Source organism: Suricata suricatta, chromosome 2, assembly GCF_006229205.1.
Source record: "Suricata suricatta isolate VVHF042 chromosome 2, meerkat_22Aug2017_6uvM2_HiC, whole genome shotgun sequence".
Taxonomy (NCBI): domain Eukaryota; kingdom Metazoa; phylum Chordata; class Mammalia; order Carnivora; family Herpestidae; genus Suricata; species Suricata suricatta.
In genome coordinates this window covers 99079174-99103994 of record NC_043701.1, presented here as the reverse complement: position 1 = coordinate 99103994, position 24821 = coordinate 99079174, and the positions used below count along the sequence as shown (strand labels likewise).

General features: G+C 44.7%; 1 protein-coding gene across 5 annotated transcripts in view; it reads left to right on the top strand.

Annotated features, from left to right (window-relative positions):
- Positions 1–17628: 17628 nt before the first annotated feature.
- Positions 17629–24821, top strand: part of OSBPL3 (oxysterol binding protein like 3) — a 175579-nt gene continuing 168386 nt past the window's right edge. For all 5 annotated transcript variants that reach the window (XR_003905087.1, XM_029930393.1, XM_029930381.1 and 2 more), the window contains exon 1: positions 17629–17960. The gene's annotated coding sequence lies outside the window, so the exon portion shown is untranslated. The remainder of the gene's footprint in view (positions 17961–24821) is intronic.

Here is a 24821-nt window from a genome sequence, read left to right as displayed (position 1 = left end):
TCTGGTAACAGCCCAGCCAGTGAGAGACTGCCCCAACTCAGCCAATGAAAAGCCACAAAAGCTTCCAGTTTATTCCAATGGGCTTTTTGTTTGTAACTGCCCTCCCAACTTCTCCAGAGCCTCTCTAATGGAGTGTTCCTCTCTCCTGTTTGAATTTGCCTATGGTTTTGCTGTTGCTTACCTGTCCTGGATTGTCATTGTTTGCTTTTTCTGAATAAACCCATTTTTGCTGGTAAACTACTTGGCAGATTTATTTTCAAGATGAACAGTTCTCAAACCTTTTTTTTTTTAAAGGAACTATGGCACAGTAGATGCAAGACTTGGAGGAGGGGGGAGTTTTCAATATATGGATGTTTTCTTTCTTTATTTTTAAAAAACTTTTGGTTTTGTTTGTTTATTTTTGAGACAAAGAGAGAGAGAGAGTGCACACGTGTGTACTGGTGGGGGAGGGGCAGAGAAAGAGGGAGACACAGAATCCAAAACAGGCTCCAGGCTCTGAGCTGTCAGCACAGAGCCCAATGTGGGGCTCAAACCCACAGACCGCGATATCATGACCTGAGTCAAAGTCGGACATTTAACCAATGGAGCCACCCAGGTGCCCTTGGATGTTTTCTTTTTTGTCTCCTAGTGGTACTATAACTTCTTTGGGGAGGTAGAAAATATTTTTGAATTTCAGTGGAAAATATGCATTGTCTATAGCATACCATTTTAAGTTATCAGATTCTAGCCCTGTTTATGGTCTTTGAGCTATTTTGCAACTCCTTGTAAATTGTAGGTAACCAATATGTAAATTCCATCTTGTCAGGCAGTGATTTTAAGTAACTTCCACCCCTCTGTGGAAACCTAGTTTGTCTTTATTTGCAATTATTATGCAAGATAATGGGTGTTTCTTATTAGGTAAACGGGGTTTTCCATTACTTGCTGCTGAAGTTCTCCTGACAGACAGGTCCTTTCTAAATTGACAGTAATACTTCCTTCCTGTCTCAAAAGATTGTTCTTTGAAGGCACTTTTGAAAGGTGTTTGATGCTACATGTTCTAAAGGATGACACACCACATGTGGGAGGTGTGATACATAGGCCCTGAGGGGTCTGGATGCTCAAATATCCAGTTCCCTGCGTCCAAAACTTAGAAAAGAAATTGGTTCACACGCACTCCCTCTAGGCTTTAATGTAGCTGTTGTGTCTGCTTTTGATAATAAACTATAAAACCAGGTCCCACATATTTGCAGTCAATTGGAAAGTGCCTGTTGGCATTCAAGGACAAATGGTCAAGTAGGAAGGCCACCATGCAAAGCACAGTGATCAATATTCGATATTTAATTAGCTGCCGCTGCATTTCATTACCAGCATGTCGTCTGTGTTTGATTATTTGTCTCAGTTCTGCAGGTGGCTGCGTTTCTAGCTCATTGTAGAACTGAGGGCTGGTTCCTAGCAAAATACCTAAGACCCTGTGTCATCTCTCAGGAGTGTTAGTTTAGGCAGGCTTTCAGCACCTAAACAAGGGACTGTTTATGAAATCCCCTTCAATGGTTAGAGTTACAACAGAACCCCTCTCTACTGTTCCCTCCCTCCAAAATAGTTTCAAGCACTTGGACATTTGAGTCTCATTTTTTTTTCTGTTTGGTTCAGCATGTTCAGAAAATTGGGTGAGAGTTAGGCTTTATGAACACTTGGTCTTCAGGCTACAAAGCCCTTTATCCCCAGTGCCCTCAGTCTTCCAGTAGCATCTATTGAATGGACAGAGAGGAGGAGATATCTCAAAAATATTTTTTTCTTCAGGGTTTGAAATCTGTGATCAAAGTCATTGTTAGAGTTGGTAGGGGCTAGGCTGAGGCTAGCTAATCTTTGCTAGGGTTTGGAATTTAATATTAAAGCATTTAAAAAAGTCATTGCTGTCATATCTTCTATTTCTAAACACAAAGCTCTAGCCAACCAACCCACATATCTATGAATCTATTGTGTCGTGTTTTTAATGTCTATTTTATTTATTTTTTTAAATTTTATCTTTAATGTTTATTTATTTTTGAGACAGAGTGCGAACAAGGGAGGGGCAGAGAGAGAGGGAGACACAGAATCCGAAACAGGCTCCAGGCTCTGAGCTGTCAGCACAGAACCCGATGTGGGGGTCGAACCCACAAACCACGAGATCATCACCTGAACTGAAGTCGGATGCTCAACTGGCCAAGCCACCCAGGTGCCCCTTTAATGTCTATTTTAAAAGTGTGTGTGTGTGTGTGTGTGTGTCTGTGTGTGTGTGCGCACACATTCACTAGTTCTGATTTTCAGATGACGTAGGTGTGTTTGCTATCGCCGAGGTGTTCACTTCCTCTTCCTTTCCACTGTTGTGTGTTTTAAGCCGGTCGTGGTTCTCAACCCTGACTGCACACCAGAGTCAGAAATACAATCCAGATATAATCGGCATGTTATTCACGACCTATCTTACCTTTTTTCCACGTTAAATCTTTGAAATCCAGTGCGTATTTTATACTCAAAGTGCCTCTCAATTCAGACCAGCCACGTTTTAAGTGCTCAGTAGCTCCATGTGTTTAGTGTGACCACATGGGACGGCACACACGTAGGCGTAAGAATAGAAATGACTTTAAGAAAATAAAGAAGTAGGTGGGGAGTGAAAGCATCCTGAGAGCCTTGTCGGGTTCTCAGCGTTAGGTAGTAGTAAGATTCAGATCTTGGCAAAAATGTCAGTCAACACAAATACCACATGTAAGTTCCAAGACACTGGAGAAAAAGTAGAACCAATCAAACAAAAAGCAGGAAGTGAAAAGAAATTTCAAAAAAATAAATAAGAAATCATGGGTGATAGTTAAAAAATTAGAGTCTGTCCAAACTTCGGAATACTGTGTTACAACTAAAAGGAGTAAGGTAGGCAGTCTCTGGTAACCCCTAAAGATCCCTGCCTACTAGCATTCACGTCCCTGTGTCATCCTTCTTCCCGAGTGTGGCTGGACTTATTCTCTCCTAATGAACAGAGTAGGACAGACGTGATGAGATGTTGCTTCCAAGATTAGGTTATAAACAGGATTTGGTCTCTGTCTCGGACACACTGTCTCTCACTCTCTTATATCACTCACTCACCCTGGGGAAAGCCCGCTGCCATGTCCTGAGGCAACCTTGTGGAGAGGCCCATGTGGCAAAGGACTGAGGCCTGCAAGCACATCACATTTGTGATGTAGCGGGTCCGAGATCCCAGAGGAGCTTGAAGAGTGTAGTGCGTGCTGTGGATTTGGGCAGCTTGAAGGGTTTTCAAGAGATGGGTGCAAGGATTAGAAATGCTTCTTTGTATTTTGTGGATGGACTACATTTTTTTGAATCTAACACTGTTAAGAGACTGGACTACATGGAAAACAGACTTATCACATTGTCCAGCATCAACCCAAGAAGGTAATTTGGGCATTTGTAAACACTTCCATTTTAGAGGTGACGGAGGGGAGAAGAATTAAGGGACTTACTCAAAATCAAACAGTACCTTTCCCCCCTCTCTTCATTCCTACCTAACAAATGTTTATTGAGCACTTACTATGTGCCAAGCTCTATACTAGGTGCAGGGGATAAAATTTTTTTTTAAACTCTGGTCTTCAGGGGCCCCTGGGTGGCCCAGTCAGTTAAGCATCTGACTCTTGATTTTGGCTCAGGTCATGATCTCATGGTTCGTGGGTTCGAGCCTGCATCAGGCTTCCCACTGGTGGTGCAGAGCCTAGTTGGGATTCTCTCTCTCTTTCTGCCCCTCCCACGGACTCTCTCTCTCTCTCTCTCTCAGGATAAATGAGTGAACTTTGGAAATAAAGCCAACAAACCCCTGGCCTTCAAATTTCTTGGAGTGTGTAGGGGAGAAATTTCAAAAAATTATACAAATAAATATAAAATTATACTTTCGGTAAAGTCACAAACGAAAACTATATCACTATGAGACTATGTCACTTCATTAAGTGGTATTTAAGTCTAGTTTGATTCCAAATTCCCTCCTTCTGCTACTAATCACCCTTTGCCTTTTGCAAAATAGACAAAATCCCATCCTAAAGACCTATGTCTATTCCTACTTTGGGAATTTCCATTTCCTCTTTGAGGCTGCCATGGTAGGTCACTGTGTTTGCATCTTCCTTGGCATTGCCGGGGTGTCCAGAATGATGTCAGAAGCAGCACGCCCCAGTATTAAATCCTCACTTTGTCATTTCCTATCTCTGTGACATGGGGCAAGCCATTGTTGGGAAACAGAGTCTCAGTTTCCTGACTGTAAAATGGGAATGATAGTATATGGCAAGCACATGGGATGTAATACACATGCAATAATTGACTGTTATTATTACCTACAACTGAGAATGTATTTTCTATAAATCTGGACTTCTAAACCCAGGAAAATTGGGTAGTATGTCCAGAGTTAGAGCCATATCTGATGACTAAATTAGAATTTTGTAACCTATGTTCTCAAAATCTTTCTCAGCATAAAAAATAAGTGTTGCAGGTTTGAAGACAGAAGAGCAATGGGAATACATAGCCACAAAAGGAAAAGATAAGACCTTTATTACTTATATTTATGGGGCCATCATTGTCCGTTCAAGAAACCCATTTGGGTAAGAAGCTTCCAGCGAAAGCACTTTAGCTGTTGGTTTGGCAGCAGGAAAGGGCATGGTGTTGGAAATTTTAAATACCCTAAGACTCTGAAAAGCTAGAGTCAGGGATTTTTGTTCCTGGAAAAGTGACGTTAGATTGTTTGTCCATTTACATCCAGTAAGACTATTATCCACTGATTGCTGCATCACAAGTCTCTGGAGACACCTGGGCACAAGTTCTGTTCCATCCTTGGCTCCTGGCTCCCACTTTTTTTTTTTTGACACCTCAGCTTTTCCAGATGAACAAATTGTTGCCAGTGGATGCACAGTTCTGATCCGTTCTCAGGGAGGAGGCCAGCTGTGCAACTGGAGCTGCTCACCGACCTCTCTGAACGTCAACTTCTAGTCTTGGTTTCCTGTGCCTGGCCTCTAGTAAGCTCTTCTTCGGTGTTTGAGGTATTTCCACTGCGCCATAGCTTTCATTCTCCCCATCTTCACTGGGGAAGGTGGAGTGAGGTTCAGCGGGGTTAAGCTCAAGGCCATGATAGACAGTGTTTAAACCAGCGTTTCTCAACCCCAGTACTACCGACCAAGTAATTTTGGACCAGATAATTCTCTGCTGTAGAGGCTGTCCTATGCATTTTGGATGTTGAACAGCATTTCTGGAAGTCAGTTTAAGGCTAATTGTGAAGTCAGAACATCTTGTCCTAAATTCCCCTCTTTTGCTCTTAAGCCTTATATCTACTAGTGTTCCGCCTTTGACTTCTGTCCACTCCCTCCTCAGGTGCCCACTGATTTCCTGGTCTTGTCTTCATCGGAATCCTCTTTCTACCTTCAGAGGGCTTAAAGGTTTAGCTATTAGAAGTTTGTTGGCGGTGGGGATGCCTGGGTGGCTCAGTCAGTTAAGCGTCTGACTTTGGCTCAGGTCATGATCTCGTGATTCATGAGTTTGAGCCCAGCGCTGGGCTCTGCGCTGACAGTGTGGAGCCTGGAGCCTGCTTCAGATTCTGTCTCCCTCTCTCTCCATGCCCCTCCCCCACCTCAAAAATAAGTAAACGTTAAAAAAATAAAACAAAGTTTGTTTGGTCATTGTTTAGATGTGCCTTTTGATTTTAAGATGGAGTCCAGCATTTTGAATTAAAAGCATGATACCCACCAGCAGTTCTCAATAGAGGCTGTGTGTTCAATGTTCAGATCACCTGGGGCAAATTTAGAACTGATTCCCTAGACCACTTTTGGGGGCCTTGATTCAGGTGGGCAGGGGAGGTTGGGAGTTCTAAAAGTTACTCAGTTGATTCTAATGGGGTAAGTGCAGGGAATCTCTTCAAAGGCAGTAGAGTTCATTCCCTGCATTAATAGTGCCAGTCAAGGGGCTCCTGGCTGGCTCAGTCAGCGGAGCATGGGACTCTTGATCTTGGGGTTGTGAGTTTGAGCCCCATATTGGGTGTTGAGATTACTTAAACAAAAAATCTTTAAAAAAAACCAAACAGTGCTTATCAATCAAAATCACCAGGAGACTGCATTAACAAACAAACAAAAAAGATTTCTCAGGAGCAGAGATTAAGTCATTCAATAATTCTGGGATTGGGCTCCAAACTCTTCATCTGCACAAGTGACTAAAATGATCCTGAAGGGGTGGGCACTGACCACACGCGTTGAAACACTGTCAGGAGTTCAGTTTGTTGGAGCACTTCTGGGTTCTGTCACGTGAAAAATGTGTAACCTGGGATAAGGGGAAGCTTCTGAACCTCAGTTTCCTAGTCTGAGAAATGAGGATTAATTGAGATCCCTCTTGCAGAGTTTCCATGAGATTAAATGAGACGTGACATTGGTGTAAAGCCTATGTATGCATGGTTTGCGGTCATCAATATCATTAGTGGATTAGAACCTCAAGCAATCTTGATTATTACTAAGTTTTTTTGTTTTTTAGTTAAACCTAACAGGATAAACTATTTATAGATACTTTTTTTGGGTAGAGAGGGATTCTCCTGAAAAACGGACATGACAAAGTTGGGAGTTGGCAGGGGTGCCCGGCAGCTCACAGTGTGTCTACCTGCCCTGCTCCCCCACAGCGAGCCAGCGCGTGATTTCATGCCCATGGCACCTCATTCTCTTCTCTGCCCTTTCAGGGCATTGCTCACGTTTGTCGAGTTGAATGCCTCGTCCTCTTAGTTTGCTAAAGCTGCTGTAACAAAGGACCACAAACATGGTGGCTTTTAAATAACGGAATTGCGTCCTCCCACTGTTCTGCAGACCAGAAGTCGGAGACCTGTTTGTCAGTAGGATTGGTCCCTGCTGGGAGCGGTGAAGGGGGACCTGCTTCATGTCTCTCTCCAGCCTCCGGTGGTGTGCTGGCAATCTCTGCCATTCCTTGGCTTACAGACATGTCACCCCAATCTCTGGCTCGGTTTTCACATGGTGTTCTCCCTGTGTGTGTATCCGTGTTCAAATTTCCCCTTTTTATAAGGACACTGGTAATAGTGGCTTAGGACCCATCATAATTACCTCACTTTGCCTTGGGAAAGATCCTACCTCCAAATAAGGCCACAGTCTGAGGTACTGGGGGTTAGGACTCAAACATGAATTTTCGGGGACACGATTCAATCCATAGCAATGGTCCACTCAGTTGCGAGTTGAAGGCTCCGCGGAAAGCCAAGATGCTGATTTTTCACTGCAGGGTGAAGAGCATTCTATTCTTGCCACGCCCAGCCTACAGCTGGAGCAACACAAATTCATCGTCATACTTGGGGAAGTAAGTCAAACCTGCCACCACTTTGAAGGAAAGCTTTCGTAGGGTCGCTAATGATCATCCTCCTTCTAAACCATGGGCAACACCTTCTTGGCCAAAGTCCCTACCATGACCCCATGGGATGTCTCTACATGTTTGCTGACATTATGAGGCCTTCATTTCTCTGTAAGGAACATTATCAGAAAATGTGATTTCCCCTTCCATTAGCAAAGGCAACAATGGGCTTATTTTCTTGCTCATTATTAAAATAAGGGCATGTGCTTTGAAAGAGATGACCACTTGGTTTTATATTTCCTGATGACTAATGATACTGATGGCAGACAAGAGAATGGACGAGATGGATGTGAACATCATATATGTCACTGAAGAGGAAGGCTCTTTAAAATAAATGATAGTGAATATGTGGAATCACTGTTTTCTGAGGTGGCCCAGGCCTCGCTGACATGTCTGGTGTATTCTGTAAAGTTGTAGAAGGGCTCCCACACTAGCTCCTCCAGTCTAACTATACACATTTCTCAGGAAAACATTGCTTCATTTCACTAAAAGCAGTTGTGTAGGTCCTGTTGTGAGTACACAGCCAAGACAGAAAAGAGGTCCTTGAAAATGCACCTGCTCAGCCCACTCTTGAGAAGCAAAGAATGAAGTTCATGATTTTAAGGAAGTTTGTGGGTAGACAAGACGCAATTCAAGTGTAGAGAAGATGTGTGGGAAACAGTTAATCATAGGCCTCTGACTACTATCCTGTGAAAGGCTCACTGGCGAGGTTGACCCTTGGCTGGCAGCTGGGAACTTAGATGTGGGGAAAGTTCCCACAATTCCCTAACTGCAGAGTGGCTCACTGTGCCTGAAGTGTTGGTGCACACCATGTGACTGATTCTGAATCCTTACCTTCTTTCTGGGAGTCTGGAGTTGCAGCATATGCTAGGCAGAGGGTACCTCCGGGACCAGCTCCCAATAAAAGCCCTGACACTTAGCTTCCCTTGTTGGTGGCCCTTCACTGGGTTGTCACAACACTCATCGCTGGAGAAATTAAGCATGTCCTGTCCTGTGAGACTTTATGGGGTGAAGACACTTAGTTGTGCCTTGTGGCTGGTTTCTTCCAGAATTCACCCCATGTGCCTTTTCTTTTTGTTGGCTTTGATTTGTATCCTTTTGCTGGAATAAATCATAGCTCTGAGTATGACTGTGTGCGGAGTCCCGGGCATCCTCATAACGAATTCTCCAACGTGGAGGTGGTCTCAAGGGTCCTTGCCTAGAAGAGCAGCTATGAGCAGAAATAAAAGACTCCCGGGGCACCTGGGTGGCTCAGTCAGTTAAGCATCCAGCTTTGGCTTAGGTCATGATCTCACAGTTCATGGGTTCGAGCCCTGCCCATGTCAGGCTCTGTGCTGACAGCTAGCTTGGAGCCTGGAGCCTGTCTTTGGATTCTGTATCTCCCTCTCTCTCTGACCCTGCCCTCCTCGTGCTGTCTCTCTCTCTCAAAAATAAATAAAACACATTTAAAAAAATAAGAAAATAAATAAACGACTCCTTAAGCCAAATGCTTACCAAACTGGATACCTGACCTCACTGGAACTTCTATATTATTCAAGTGGTAGCATTCCCATTGAGGTTACTATAGAATACAGTCTACTTTACAAAAAGTAATCTTATGGGTTATAAGCAGGAAAAGGCAATCAAACAAATGGGAGACTATTTTTACCTGTCATGGAAGACACACTAAGAAAACCATGAGAGAGCTGGAAACAGACTAACTGGCTGAGATGAGTTAGAAGCCATCTCTTTAACTATTACGTGGCATCCAATCTCAGGTCATAACTTGGAAAATTCAAATTTGTTTCAAAGACGTAGGCCAAGTTTTGTTTTTACCGAAGTGATTGATGCTGTAGAAATACATACAAACATTACCTGAAGCTTGAAGGCCACCCCTGGACGAAACTTGAGAAGCATGACATTTTAGAGAACCACAAAAAGCACTTTAAGAAAGGGAAACAAAAATGAGTAACGAACGAGTACACAGGAAGCTGAGGTTGACTGTCCGCTGGGAGTTATTTGCTGAAGCTCTGACTTCTATTATGTGCTTTTCAGAGATTCCTTTGAAGTGAGTTTCCCATCGGAGCCTAGGTGTTTCTGAAGCTGGAACTCTGTGCCACGCCCTGGAATTTCTTGGTGCACTTCTGTACTAGTTGGATGGTTCTCAGGCTGCTCAGGACAGATTCAGGAGCCAAACGGTCTGGGGTCAGACATGCTAATGAGCTGTCCATGGTTCCCCCATCCTCCCTCCTCAATAGAGGAGAGCCTGGCAGCCTCAAGCATCGAGGGCAATTTTCTGCTGTTCAGCTTTGGGAATGACAACTCCAGAATGCTTCTGGCTTTCGTGTGACTCATTTGTGTTGACTAAAGAATGGGCAGAGAGGTGGCCGGAGCTGCGTTTGCCAGGAGGCCAGATCCGGCTACAATAAATAGACATGGGTTGCTGATAGCCTTTGGTACACACAGCGTGGTCCGAGGAAGCAGGGAGCAGTAGAGATAGAGAAACCATTCGTGGCCTTCAAACTATGTACAACTGAAATGTATATATAGGAAATTTAGCCAGAAGAGAGAAGTGTATATTGAAGGATTGATGATCTAGTAACCCCAACTTTCTGGAACTCAGAAAAAAACTTAAAAATTAAACACAAAAGGTCCCTGTACAGTCCCTGTACACAAAAGGGACTTCACAAAGTCCATATGTTTCCTTTATGGCTTAGAGTAGGTTCATTCTTATATGTATGTATATATAAATCTGTCTTTAACCTCCACTAAAACTGCTCTCAATGGACATCAAAGACTTCCTTGGGAAAAAAACATTCCTTATTTTATGATTTGTTTCTCTAGGCAGCATTTTTAAAATGTTGACTCGTTCCCTCTCCCCTGACTTTTTAAAAGTTAATTTATTGAGGTGAAATTCACATGGCATAAAACTAACCATTTTAAAGTGAGCAACTCAGTGGCATTTAAAATATTCACAGTGTTGTGCAACTACTGCATCTACTAGCAAAACATTCCTGCCACTCCAACGTCGAACCTCAGACTCACTAAACAGTTACTCCTCATTCTCCCCTCCCTGATCCCCTGACAACCACTGTCTGCACCCTATGGATTTCTATGGATTTTCCATCTATTCTGGACACTCCATATTAATGGAATCTTATAAATATTTTGGTGGCCTTTTGTAAAAGGCTCCATTCACTCAGCATTAAGTTTTCCTCAAATCTGAACCAAAGTAGACATATTATCAGTACTCCACTCCATTTTATGGTTAAGGAATATTCCGTTGGATAGATATTCCAAATTTTGCTTGTCTGTTCATCAGTTTAAAGGTGATTGGGTTGTTTTTACTTTCTGACTATTAAAAATAATGCTGCTAAGAACATTCATGCGTTCCCTGACCTTTGCTCTCTACAATGGAGCTGAGCATAGTACCTAACTCTTGGGACTCTTAGGATTAAAGAGAATTAAACATTTAGAATAGTGTCTGGAACATGGTCAAAGTTCAATACATTCTTATTATTGTTTTATTATTTTTTTAATACATAAGAACTCAAAAAGCTCCAGGAGTCAGTGTGCATCAGGGCGGATAAGTTTATACATCTCAGTAATTCTTGAGGCCATGATATATCACTTCTATAATCAATGTAAGAAATAGTGACTCTGAATCATAAGTGAAAGTTTAACAGTGAAACTATGGTCAGTATTTTCTGGGTAAGAAAGCAGGGATGAGTATGATACAACACTGATGCATTTCCACCAAAACTTAGCATTAGGTATGGGAAAAGGACAGAGAGAGAGAATCTTAAGCAACCTCCATGCTCAGCACAGAGTCCAACACGGGGCTGGATCCCATGATCCTGGGACCATGACTTGAGCTGAAATCAAGAGTCAGATGCTCAACTGGTTGAGCCACTCAGGTACCCTCAGAATATCTTTTTTTTTTAAATAAGTAATGAGCTATGAGTTTGCAGAGAAGTCAGCTAATAAGGGCCTTTGAGGGCTATTTCCCAAGCAGTAGAATTGTGTGTGGGGAGAAAACTGTAAATGAAGATGAGCATGCCAACATTTCTGAGCTCAGCAGATTTTGAGTGGAAGCAGGAAGACCAGAATGGATACTTGTACAGGAAATGAGTTATCCTTGACAGGTGGCTGGGCTCAGAAGCAGCAATGTACCTGGGAGGCACCTCTATGACCAGTTAATAGCAAGTGGGGAGAGACTGGCAAGAGAAGGGAAGATTCAGAAAAAGTGCCATGGCAGGAAGGGCGGTGATGCCATGACTGGTGACTGGAGAGTCGGGAGGGCACACCGAAGGCAGCTCTTGTGCGCAAGGGACTGCTCTATGTCATGTCACTTCTGTGTTCACACAGGTGATGCGTTCTGTTAGGAATGACACTCTGGGTTGCATTCTCAGTAGCTGGCTCTCATGTTTTCCTGCTGTAACAGTAGGAATGGGTTAAGATATGCTACAGTAACAATTCCAAACTTCCAGTGAGGTAACCCCAACAGTGTGTTTCTCATTTGTGCTAAGAAAGCATTTCAGCTCAGTTGGGTCTGTACTCCTGCTACTTTATCTTTCTCATGCCAGGAGCCAGGCAGATGGAGCCCCTTGCTGTAATAGTGCTGGTTAGGGGATGTGTGCATAGCAAAGCAAGGACTGGCTCTGAAACCTTCTACTGTCATTTTATTGGTGTCACATAGCCAAGACTGACTTCAGTGGGGGGGGGGGGGGGATGGGGCTGTGGGTGGGAGGTTCTGTCTCTCAGTGAAAGAAAGAGGATATTGGGGAAATGGAACATATTCGACAACACTTGCTCATTGAACTCCAGTTTTTTGTTTTGTTTCATTGATTGGTATGAGCCTGTGGTCTAAATCAATCATGGTGGACACTTGGCCACGGACGGCTTTAAGCGTGAATGGGTGTGTGCCCCAACTCTGGCCAATGAAACATGAAGGTCACCTGGCTGGGGGACTTGTAGTGGAGGCTTCTTAGAGAACGTGACCCAAGGAAGGGATTTTCTTTTCTGCCTCTGAACATGACTTTGGTGACTGCTGCACCTGCTTCACATCCAGCCTGAGGAGGAAGCCCTCAGGGCAAACTCGGCAGAGCAGAAAGACCTGGAGAACCTGGATCTATTGCTGACATGTTCGAGCTACTAAATGAACCAACACCGGAGTCACTATGTCTGCAGACTTCCTGTTATGGGAGATAAAACTTCTCCTTCTGGTTCAAGTGATTTTGAGTTGGGTTTTTTCTTATTGAAGCCCAAGTGTTCTAGCAGACAAAAGGAATATAATTTTACTACCTTTCTAAGTGAATTTAGATTGTAGTTTTGAGGAAAATATGTCTATACAACTGTTCAATAAACAATTGTAAAACATCTTTTGTGGGAGGAACACTGTGCTATGAGAAGGGAATACATTTTGGAAGACTAACGAAAGGGTTTATAACCCAGACGGGGATTTAAGATGAGCACCCAATGAAATATAGGCAAGAAATGATGGTAGTGTGGACTATGGTGGGGTTGTTGGTGGAGACGGAGATGGGAATTTAGGGGGACTGGTAAAGCAGGAGGCCTCTGGGTTACTCTGTATCAGCTGAAACCCATCAAAGAAGATACATCAAAGAAGATACAACATATAAAACTTTTTTTCTGGCAACACACTTGTCGGAGCTTTGAAGGAAAAGACACGGTAGATGTTGTGGTTTGGGTCACTCCAACTCTAACCCAACTTTCTTCTAACGTGCCTTACTGCAGAGGCCGGGAAGCACAGCTGGAAAACCAAAAATCACATTTCCCAGCCTTCCCTGCAGCTACTTTTGTGATTGGGATTGGGAATGTACCACCCAGATACCTTCATGGAAGGCATGAACTAGGAAGGAGGTAATGAGGAGAAGCAGGATTCAAGGCACACATTTTGCCGGTGTGGCTTGTAGTGAGAGGGGTGTGGTTCTGACAGTTCTGCCAGGCCTTTCTGGTTTGACAGGCAGCCTCCTGCTGGTGGCAGCAGTGACAGTAATCCTAGCAGCTTGCTTTGGCAATGGCTGCCACAAAGATGCTTAATATGCGTGGGCTGTTATTATACTTAGTATTTACCAAAAAAGAATACTGTTGGATGTCTGTGTGCTATGAAGCTAGTATCTGATGGATAGTGGAATGCTCAGCATGACTACCGAGGTAGTTCAGTCCTGAAGGAAATATTGTTCCATGGTTTAATGTATATGACACGTATATGACATATGTCCCTTCACTCCTTTCATGCTCCTTTTTAAAAAAAATTCTTTTTAATGTTTTATTTATTTTTGAGACCAAGAGAGACAGAGCATGAGTGGGGAGGGGCAGAGAGAGAGGGAGACACAGAATCGGAAGCAGGCTCCAGGCTCTGAGCTGTCAGCACAGAGTCAGATGCGGGGCTGGAACCCACGAACGTGAGATCATGACCTGAGCCGAAGTCGGAGGCTTAACAGACTGAGCCACCCAGGAGTCCCTTCATGCTTCTTTTTACAAGGAACCTGTGCTCCCACAGTACAACCAGTTTTGTCAAATGCTTGGGAGAAAGCTAGACTGTTGTTATTAAAGATAAGCAGTCTTCCTCTAGAACATTCCAGAAATTTTAAACATCTGGTGATAAATGCTCTGAGAGTCAGAATGAACTGTGCCTTTCAGCTGCACTGATGGTATCCACTTAAGCTAAGCAGGAACTGTGTCTAAACCAGGAAGCCTAACAACATTGCAGCTTCCTCTACAGGGGATAACATGACTGTAATACATAAGAATTTTTGATCAAAAAGTTAAAAATGTCAACAAGACATGCAGGAAGTGACTCTTTGCTCCCAATTCTCAAAATAATGTCTCCCTTCTCTAAACATATTTTTGGTGCCTCTCTCAAGGACATTTTCTGTTTTTCAGCTTGTATTGCAGTTATTTATATCCATTTCTGATCTGTCCAATAGTCGAAACTATAAAAACATGGAGGGCAGGCCCACCCACTGATTCATTCTTAGATCTCTTAAAGTGCCTGCTAAGAATGGATCCTGTTACAAAGGAAGCTGTCAATCTAGAGTTAATGGAAGAATTGGTAAATTCTTGCTCTTCCTTAGTCATGAAGACTAACACTTTTGAAAGAATGCTTAGGTGTGGAAACTATTCAACTAAATACTTTCATACTCCAGATTAAAGTGAAGGAGAAGGAAAAATGGGTACAGGATGGCGGGGGGTTGCCAAACTGCCCGGGACTCGTGTTTCCTCCACCCCCTTCACGGGGCCGGTGGTAAGAGGACACTTTAAGAGGTTAGGAGGCCCAGCCTCTAACCACTTATAGGCTGTATGATTTTAGTCAAGATGCTGAAACTCTTCCTCTCCCTCATAAAAGGGATGAGAACTATTCTTCCTTCTCATCACATTGGTCTTGTAGAGTCATCATTCTAGAAGACTGAAGCTCGAATGTTATGATGATTTAAGACTTTAATCTTGAAAAGCTTAAAGATCATATGACCCCAGCATGGTAATTCTGCATCTCCTACATGCTGACACTGATCTACAGTAATAGCTTCTGAAAGCACAGCATTGAGAAGGATTCTGAGGCCCTTTTTGGACTCTGTGGGAAAGAGCCTCGACCTAATAGGGATGTCTGGCTTGGGGCACGGAGAGGAGTGGAGCAAGCAAGCCAAAATATGTCACCCCTGATCTAGTCCAATGCCTTCACTTCACAGGAAGAAAATGAGAAAATGGACAAAGGTGCTCTCAGAATCAGGAAGTGGCCAGGGCAGGAGAGAAACCCAGGTAGTCTGATTCTAGAGGCCTCGGAGTTCCCCACCACGAAGCTCTATTATCACCAGCTTCTGTTACCATCAAAAAACGTTCGCTCAAGACATACCCGCTTACCTATGGTGAATTTCAGAAGCTTAGAACGTTCAGCCAGCTTTGCAAAGTTCCCACCATGGTGGGTATGTCTCCAAAGATAACAACAGTTCAAAGAAGGTTTTTAGAAGCTCTTGCTATGCAACCATTGAACTCCACTGGAGCAGACATTCAGGTCCTTGCTTTAAAATAAAACTCTGAGCAAGCTAATTTAGGACATTAATGAGCTTTATCAAAAATAATTACCCCTGCACGGCACTCAACTTTAATTATTTTTTCCTTTTGCTTTTAGGAGCTGGTGAGTCTGGAAGCTTGTTTAGGAGAAGAGGAAATGAAACTATGAAAAGGCACAATTCTACTTTTTTTTTTTCCCATGGAGGCAGGGGACAATATGAATATGATTAACTGCCTTAAGTACAAATAGAAAAAAAAATAGACACACATGGTTATTTGGGAGAAGTTTAAGAAAAACCCAAGAACAGTATGCTAGGTTCAACAATAAAACCCTATGCAAATCACTTCCTTTAGGATTTAAGGCTAGTCTCCCGCAGTGAAAACAAAACAAAACAAAACAACAACGTTAATGGAACAGGGTGAAGAGTGGGAGGTGGAGAGAGGAAATGAAAAAAAGAAAAAAAAGAGCTTGGAGGGGGAGGAAAGAGCGAGCTTCTCTCTCGAAGAGGAATTACCGAGAAATGGAGGAAGGGTTGGGAAAACAAAGTCTGAGCTTCTCAGGCATTCCGGGAGGGCCGTGGGCCAGGTGCCTCCTTGAAATCAGAATGAATGGTCCCGGCGCCTGCCAGACGCGTTCGTCCACCTGGCGTTCTTCGGGTGCGCGCGGGGGAGGGGGTGCGGGTGGTTTAAGAATTTCCGATTCACTAGCTTTGAGATCTTCTCTGCTGAGGTTTTCCGCGTGTCAGACGAGGGCAGCAGCACAGTCAGTTCGTTCTGCAGCGCGTCCGGATCCCCTGGCTTTCGCTCGCCGCCTGCCACATCCAAAACTGTCGGTCCCAGGCGTTCCGCGACAGGGATGCTTCCAGAGAGCCGAAAAACAGAGGGCGATGAATGAAACGTGAATAGTATGGCTCTGGCAAGACATAGAAACCTCAATTTGGGGTCAGTTGGGAGATTGGAAATACGTCGAGCGCCACAGGTCAGATGTGGCGCTAGAATTTAACATTTTGGAGCATTTAATCTGGGCCGAGCACGGAGCCTAGCAAGCCACACTCATTGCTCAGCTCCGTCAGGCAGGTTAGTTAGATAGGTCTTAAGGGAAGTTAAATACCTTACATTTTCCATTTCCTTTTCCTGGAACGTTCTTCCGGGAGACTGGGGTGTGGCAGCTCTGACCCTGGGGGGGGAAAAAGCCACCTCCTCCAAGCGGCCCTCTGGGCATTTCATAGCTCCCTATCGCAGACATCAACACTTAAGAAAACTGCTTAGCAATTACGTCAGTGCTCTTAGTTCAGTATTTACTCCTTTGTTTATATTTGTACGTGTTCTTTGTTTATGATAGGTCTCCCCAATAAGACGTCAGCTCTTTGAGAGCAGGAACCTGGTTTGCCACTATCACTGAAGCAAGGCCACATCTGCTCCACGCACACATAGCTAGGCGCCCAGTAACTGACCATTCCTTTCCCACCCCGCCACCTGCGGCACTCGACACATCTTGCAGTCTCCAAACTGACCCCAGGTGATGAGTTGCTGCATTCACGCTAAGATCAAAGGAGGCCGAGCGGCGACTGGGCAGTTAAGTCGGGTGGACTTCCTCGTCTATAAAGGGACTCTGGCACTTTAGTTGTAACTGGGATGCTCTCTCTCCCTTCCCCCTTACAAAGGAACGGCATAGAACAAAACAACTACACTCCTCTCAGGTCTCCTCTTGGGGCCCCTGGCGCCAATCTTCGTCACTGCCTCTGGATGTTAGGGTCTTGGGCGGGGGTCCCACACCGATTCTGCCCTTCGTGGTCCAATGCCTGCAATCCTCCCTCCACTACGTTTTTTTCTCCGTTCTCAATCTCTTTGCCTCTGACTTCCTCAAGAGATTGAGTTCTCTTTGCCGGTTTGCACGTATGTCCCCAGGAACCTTCTCCGTAAGCCCCTCCCGCGCCGCCCTGTCTTCTCCCTCCTTCCCTGGTCTGAAAACGCCACTCGACGAACATTTATTGAGCTCCTACAGCACGCAGGCTGCTCGCTGAGCTGCCAGTAGCCCCTTTTCTACATTGCTGCAGCTCTCCCTTCCCTCCGCCCTTCCCACCTGCGGGAAACCTGGGGTCCCAACAGCCCTGACTGCGTCACGGAATCCGCACATTTTTCCAAGATCATCGCCCCACCTCCTTTCTCGGGGTCGGCTCCTGATTGGTGGGAGTGTGGCCACCTCCCCCCAGCCCTCCACGTGTGGCTCCGCCCCCAGAGCGGCCACAGGCTCCTCCTCCTCGCTCCAGCCCCTGGCTCTGCACCTCCCGCTAATCTACAGGCGGCGCGGAGAAGTTCTCGGCAAAGTACTGGGAACTGGCTGCGCGACTGCAGCGCCAGTAAGCCCGGCAGCGCCGGGGACTCCAGCGCGCGGCGGCCGGTGCGCGGCGCGAACTCCAGCCCTGCTGTCCATCCGCTAGTGGCCGTCCCCGCCCGTCTGTTGCGGCTGGCAGGGGGACCGGAGAAGCCGGATTTGCCTCCTCCCGTGTCTGCGAGCGAAGCCCGGAGACGGGTACCGGAGAGCTAGACGGCGGCGTCCCCGGCGGCGGAGCGTGCAGGTAAGCGCCGGGACGCCAACCGGAAGGGTTCCCGGGTGGTGGGGGCCAGAAGCGGTGCGAGCTCGCAGGGGCTCCGGTTTGAGGGGCGCCAACAGTCTCTGTAGGAGCGGAGTCTGTCTCCTGTCGCTCGGGGAAGAACTGGCTGGTGGGGCAGCCCCGAGCAGGTAGAGCGGGGGTGCTGCCCACCTTGGAGCTCCGTCCTGGGAAAGACGGTTCGGCCGGGATCGACGGCGAGAAAGCGCGGAGCGCCAGGGCCTGGGTCCGGGCGCCGAAGGGTTGGTGCGAAGAGGCTGTCCTGGGCAGCCGAGAGGCGCGGCCCCGGGGCGAGAGACACAGGAAACCTGTGTAAGTGGGCCGAGCGCGCGGCCTTCCCACCTCCGCGGGACGAGGTGTGCTGGGGGCACGCGGGCTACACTGGCCTGGCAGGCGCCGGGCTCGCCTGGGTCCTCTGGCTCGGCCCGCCCCACTCCCGGTTTTCCAAACGGCTGGGGCGTTCCCGCGTCCTGGGAAGCGTTTGCAGCCTGTAGTCATTGGAGGGCATAATGGTAGGTCGTCCAGATACTTCTTAGCCGGGTTAATGAATTTGCCAGCCCCCCTTCCGCACACTGTACTCTTCCTCCTGCGTCTCACAAACTACCAGCCTCAATTGGAACCCCTTAGCTGAAGGGTCTGTGAAGTTTGTGCATCTGAACCTCGCCACCCGCCCCCAATGTTGCGCTGACACTCAGAGTTTGAGAACTGAGTTGGGTCGTTTAGAAATATTTTAAGCTGCAGCTGCAAAAGAGATCCTCACACAGACAGGAAAAAATGTAGGGCCGACTTCTGATCCTCCACACTCTACCCCTAAGCATTATACAAGATGAAGTTCCCCTTTGTGGCCAAAGGAGACCAGTCAGGCAATTCTGGGCAGAAATGCACCCTAGCTAAATGACCATCACCCCCACCAACTTGCTAGCACCCCACCCCCTTCCCGTTTGGGGTTCCTCGTAACACTCAGCGCTCTCTGAAATGATCGCCTTGGGCTGTTTCCTGTCTGCCTTCCTTACTGGAAATTCCAGGAAAGCGGAGACCTTGTCTGTCTTGTTCATCTCTCCATCCCCAAAGTCAACAACAGTGCCCGACACAGTAGGTGTGCAAGAAAAATTTATGGAATAAACGGGAAAAAAAACCCCACCCCAGCTTCTCTGTAAAATATAAAGAATGGTGACTTCATAGCTGGTTTTGATTTTCATGCTTTTTTTACCCCCCTTTTTTTCTATTGAGAAATTTAACAAATAGTAACTACTATTGTTTTGAGTACCTACTAGAAACTGGGTATGTGCTGGGAACTTACACTGACTACTTCATTAAACATTATCATAGTGTTATTATTAGCTAGGTATATCTAAGCAGATGGGAAGTTAGGCTCTAGCAGTTTCCCCAAGATTATCCTGGCATAACTAGAATTCCAGTCCATTTTCTGTTGTGCTGGACCACTTCCAAGAAACTAAAATATGTTTTTCACCATTAAAACCAATAGATGCTTAGCTTTATTTGTAGCAAAACTGTATTGCTTGGCGAAAAGAATATTATCATTGAGATAACAGTTTCAATAATAGCTAATAGTTATGAGGTAGGACAGATACTACCGGGTTGTATTATCTCATTTAATTTTTACCATCGGATAGGCAGTGTTGTAATAAGGTTGTCTCCATTTTTCAGGTCAAAAATCCCACAGCTTAGGTTCAGGAACATGCCAGGGTCAACAGTAAATTGCTGAGCTAGGTTTTGTCAGTACTTTTTCTGACTCTAAATCTTTAGGTCGTTCCAGTACATAGAATTCTCTCCTGCTCCCACTGTTTAGTGAGTTGGTAACTTATGAGAGGGTCAATGACACAATATTAAAACCATGTGAGGCTGGGCTATAAAGTTATCCCTGCCAATATTAAGTGTCTAGTTGTACTGTTTTCTGAATTGTTGAGACTCTTATCCGCCATTGAGTTTTGTGGTTGAGTTTATGGTTTGCAGGCTTGGCAGAAAGGGGACTGACTTTTAGTAATGTAAAAGGGAAGGAAATTCTTCTTCCACCTAAGTCTAAATTTACACTTGCACTTAGATCTAAAGAGAAATCTGATGGGTTTTATCCAATGTGGTAAATGAACTTTGAACACAGGAATGCTTTATGCCTCTTAAGGAAAGTTCTGGAAAGACAGTTCCTCTGTTCCCATATGTAGAACAGAGGAGAGTCAGAAATCACTACTAATTCTAAAAGCTGCTGCAGCAACCTTTTAGTAAAATAACTACATTTCTCTGTACTCTTGTAATAAAACGGAGGGCAAGGAGAAGTTAGATAAGAATTTCATGGTTACCGTGCCTAAAGGGCTAATGGCAAAATGGGGGTGGAAAGGAATTAGCAACCATTTGCTTTTCTTCTTCCATTCCCATTTTAGGGAGTATAATAATGTTTTTCCCTGCACTAGGGTCTGGATAATCCAGTTTTAAAATGCGCGTCTTGGCAATACTATATTTTCTTAATGGTTAATTCCATTTTAGGAGTACTCCAGAGAGGGTTGGGGGACCGTCCAACCTGGAATGTCCCCAGAAATCATGGGGGGTGCACAGGAAGAAAGATGAAAGAGCCTTCCAGGTATAATTGAGAGTTGTTGCTAGTTCCCGGTAAACTTCTTTTCTGTCTACATCTGATTCATCAGCTTTTTAGCCCCACTCTTCTGGAAAATTCCTTCTTGGCTTCTGAGTCACTACTGTTAAGGCCACGTTTATGCTTACCCCAACCCTCATCCCTCTCTTCCTCAGTATCTTTCACATGGATCCGTTCCCGTTGCCCTCGCACCACCTTAGTCAGGATCCCAGGGACTCCTACACTGTCCTACCTGACTTGCAGGCACACTCTCCTCCTACCGTGTCTCATATCACATTCAGGTCAGTTCTTTACGTGCTGACATATGTTGCTAAAACATCCCGAGTGGCTTATATAGTTAATAATAACAACATTAATAACAGCAGCAATAGTTGACAGTTGTGCCCTACCGTCATGCGTGCTGTATATGACTTACTGCCTTTAATCCTCAGAGCAGGCACTGTTCATATACTCCCGGGCCAGGGTTGGAAAAGTTAAACTCCAGATGAGGCTGCTTTACAGCTAACACAAGGTGGATCTGAGTCTGAAAACCCAAGTCCTTTCTCTTCCCATTTAAGTGCAGAGTCCTTAGCCTAAAGTCGGGATCCTGTGGCCTGGACTCAGGGCCCACCTCCCCCGCCTTCATTTCCCAACTCTGTGCACTGGCAGCAACAGAACTTTATTCAGCGACTGAGCATTTTGCCTTGGCCCATCCATCCACTCCCATTGCCTAGAAGTACTTTCATTGTCTCTCGCTGTGAAAAACCAACTTTTTAAAGGCTACATTCCTAAGCACCTTCTGCCAGAATAATGTCTTTGAACTTAATCTCTCACAGCATTAAAAAAAAAAAAAAAGAGCTCTCAGTTTAGTGTCTGACTGCTGAGTATGTTGGTTTCTTTCTTTGTTTTAGCACTTTGTTCCTTTCACACTTCCCCGCACCCAGCCAGTCCCCCCACCCTACTGCCTTCTGGCCGAGCTATTTATTCAAATGTATTGCCTCCCTTCCTAGATTGTAAATGCCTAAAAAGCACAGCTAGTATGCATCCCTCCTGTTTCTTTTCCTCTGATCACTAAGCGTGGTGCCCTATCCACAGTAGGTGCTCAATTCAAACGAGAATATGAAAGAATTATACTTGGTTATATCTTGTTAGAATACTGTGTGAAAAATGTAATTGGAATGTGGCATTTTGTTTCCTACTTTTTGATCCACAATACTCTAATAACGTCTTCATTGATTTAAGATGAAGAAAAAGAAATCCTAGTTATTTAAATCCATGGAAAGTCCCTCTTCTGACTGTTTTTCACCTTGGAGATATTGTAGGGAGATCTCAGACCCGTTCACCAAACAAACATCCAAGAATAAATGCCTTTTATGTGTGCTATTTTTTCACATGTATGGTAGTGTTATTAAAAATGAATTAAAACTGTTACGGAATTTAAACTAAATTTTGGTCAATTTTTATTGACAGATGAAGATTTCACATCTGTAACCTGATTTACCCAGATCCTTTGTGAATCAGCTCCCGCTGCCAGTTTGTCATTCATCACTTTGCTCTGTGTTTTCCAGTCACATTGAACTAAATTCGGCATCCTGCCTGTGTCCCCTGGGCTATGCGTAATGTGCTCTGGCCTCCCAGGTTTTTTTTTTTTTTTTTTTTTTTTTTAATGTTCATTTGTTTTTGAGAGAGAGAGCGCGTTCGCAAGCAGGTGGAGGAGGGTAGAGAAACACACACAAAATCCGAAACAGGCTCCAGGCTCCGAGCTGTCAGCACAGAGCTCGACAAAGGGCTCGAACCTGCAGACTGTGAGATCATGACCTGAGCTGAAGTTGGACATTTAACTGATTGAGCCACCCAGGTGCCCTCTGGCCTCCCAGTTTTGCAGAAACTTCTGTTTTCTTTGTAATCTCTTCTTCCTCACCCATATTCACCTGGCTGATTCCCGCACATCCATCACATTGCAGCCTGGATGTCCCTCGCAAGAAGTCTTCCTCTGCCCCCTCCACGTTAAAGTTGGGGAACACTCTTGCCACTCTGTGCCGATTCATTTTATAGGGAGCTGTTGCCATACCATTTTGTAACTGTTGATCACTTCGCTGAATCTTTCTTGAAACTGTAGACTCTTGTTTGGCTTACATTAGAATTACTTAGGGATCTTTTAAAAAATGTCCCTACCTAAGCCCCACTCCCAAAGCTTCTGGATCGGGTGGCTGGGGGTACGGAGGGTTGGTCACTGGAATGTTTTGTTTTGTTTGAAAGTTTTCTTGGGGCATCTGGGTGTCTCAGTCGGTTAAGCCTCCAACTTAAGCTCAGGTCGTGATCTCGCAGTTCATGGGTTCGAGTCCTGCATCAGGCTCTGTGCTGACAGCTCAGAGCCTGAAGCCTGCTTCAGAGTCTGTGTCTCCCTCTCTCTGTGCCCTCCCCTGCTCACCCTCTGTCTCTCAAAACTGAATAAACATTAAAAAAAATTTGGAAGGCATTTTCTCATTCTATATTATAGCTGGATTATATTCCACTGTGTGAATGTAACAAATTTTACTTATTTTTAAATAACAGTTTTACGGAGATATAATTCATATTTTATACAATTCACCCACTTACAGTATACAGTGGGTTTCTAGTCTCTTCACAGGTGTGTAACCATCACCATACTTCACTCTAGAACACTTCATCGCCTCCGCCAAAGAAATCCGTACCCATCAGCAGCCTCCTCTCTCACCCACTCAGCTACTTTATGTCTGTACGGACTCGCCTGTCCGGGACATGTTATGTATTTGGAATCATACACTATGTGGTTTTGTGTCTGGCTTCTATCAGCGAACATATTGTATTCAAAGTTCATATCTCTTACGCATGAATCAGTACTTCATTCTGTTTTCTTGCCTAAACACCCATTGTACGTAATACCATGTTTTATTTACCCTTTGCCCATCGATGGAACTGCTGTTGTTCCTTGAGTCGTCCTGGGTGCAGGCAGGAACTAAGCCGGGAGTTCCTTGGGTCTCATTCATGGTCCTGTCTTGGGACCAGCGCAGTGTGTGGCACAGGACAGAGGTGCGATAAACATCTGAATGAAAGAAGGATTTTACCAAAAGTACAACTTCTGTTGTGTTAATGTCCTCAGAAATGTCCTTAAAAAGAGATCCTCAGAACTGATTGTTTATATCCCAATTTGAGCAACTGTACAACTGTTAAAAAAAATCAATGATATTTGAACATGGATGCAATGCTGTGATTTTTAGCATTTGCTTCAAAATAATCTGAGGTTGGGGAGAGGGTTTAGAGGGAACAAGGCTGCCCATGAGTTAATGATTACTGAAGTTGGCTGATGAATTCATGGGACTTCTAAGAAATAGTTGATTATTTACTTATTTATATATAAGGTAGCATACAGTGCATCAGTGATTTCAGGAGTAGATTCCAGTGATTCATCCCCTATGTGTACACCCAGTGCTCACCCCAACAGGTGTCTTCCTTTCTTTTTTTTTTTTTTAACATTTTTAATGTTTACTTTGAGAGAGAGAGAGAGAGACGGAGTGTGAGTGGAGGAGGGGCAGAGAAAGAGAGGGAGACACAGAATAGGAAGCAGGCTTCAAGCTCTGAGCTGTCAGCACAGAGCCCAACGTGGGACTCGAACCCACGGTCTGTGAGATCATGACCTGAGCCGAAGTCGGATGCTTAACTGACTGAGCCACCCAGGCGCCTCACAAGTGTCTTCCTTAATGCCCCTTACCTGTTTAGCCCATCCTCCCTCCCACAATTCCTCCAGCAACCTTCTGTTTGTTCTCCATATTTAAGAGTCTCTTATGTTTAGTCCCCCTCCTTGTTTTTATATTACTTTTGCTTCCCTTCCCTTATATTCATCTGGCTTATATCTTAAATTCCTCATATAACAAGTCATACGATATTTGTCTTTCTCTGACTAATTTCGCTTAGCATAATACCCTTTAGTTCCATCCAGGTAGTTGCAGACGGCAAGATTTCATTCTTTTAGATTGTGCAGTAATACTCCATGGTATATGTATGTGTGTGTATGTGTGTGTATATATGTATATATATATATGTATAGAAATGTGTATAGATATATATGTATATGTATATATACCACATCTTCTTGATCCATTCATCTGTCGATGGACATTTGGGCTCTTTCCATACTTTGGCTGTTGTTGATAGCGCTGCTATAAACATTGGGGTGCATGTGCCCCTTTGAAACAGCCCACCTGTATCCCTTGAATAGATGC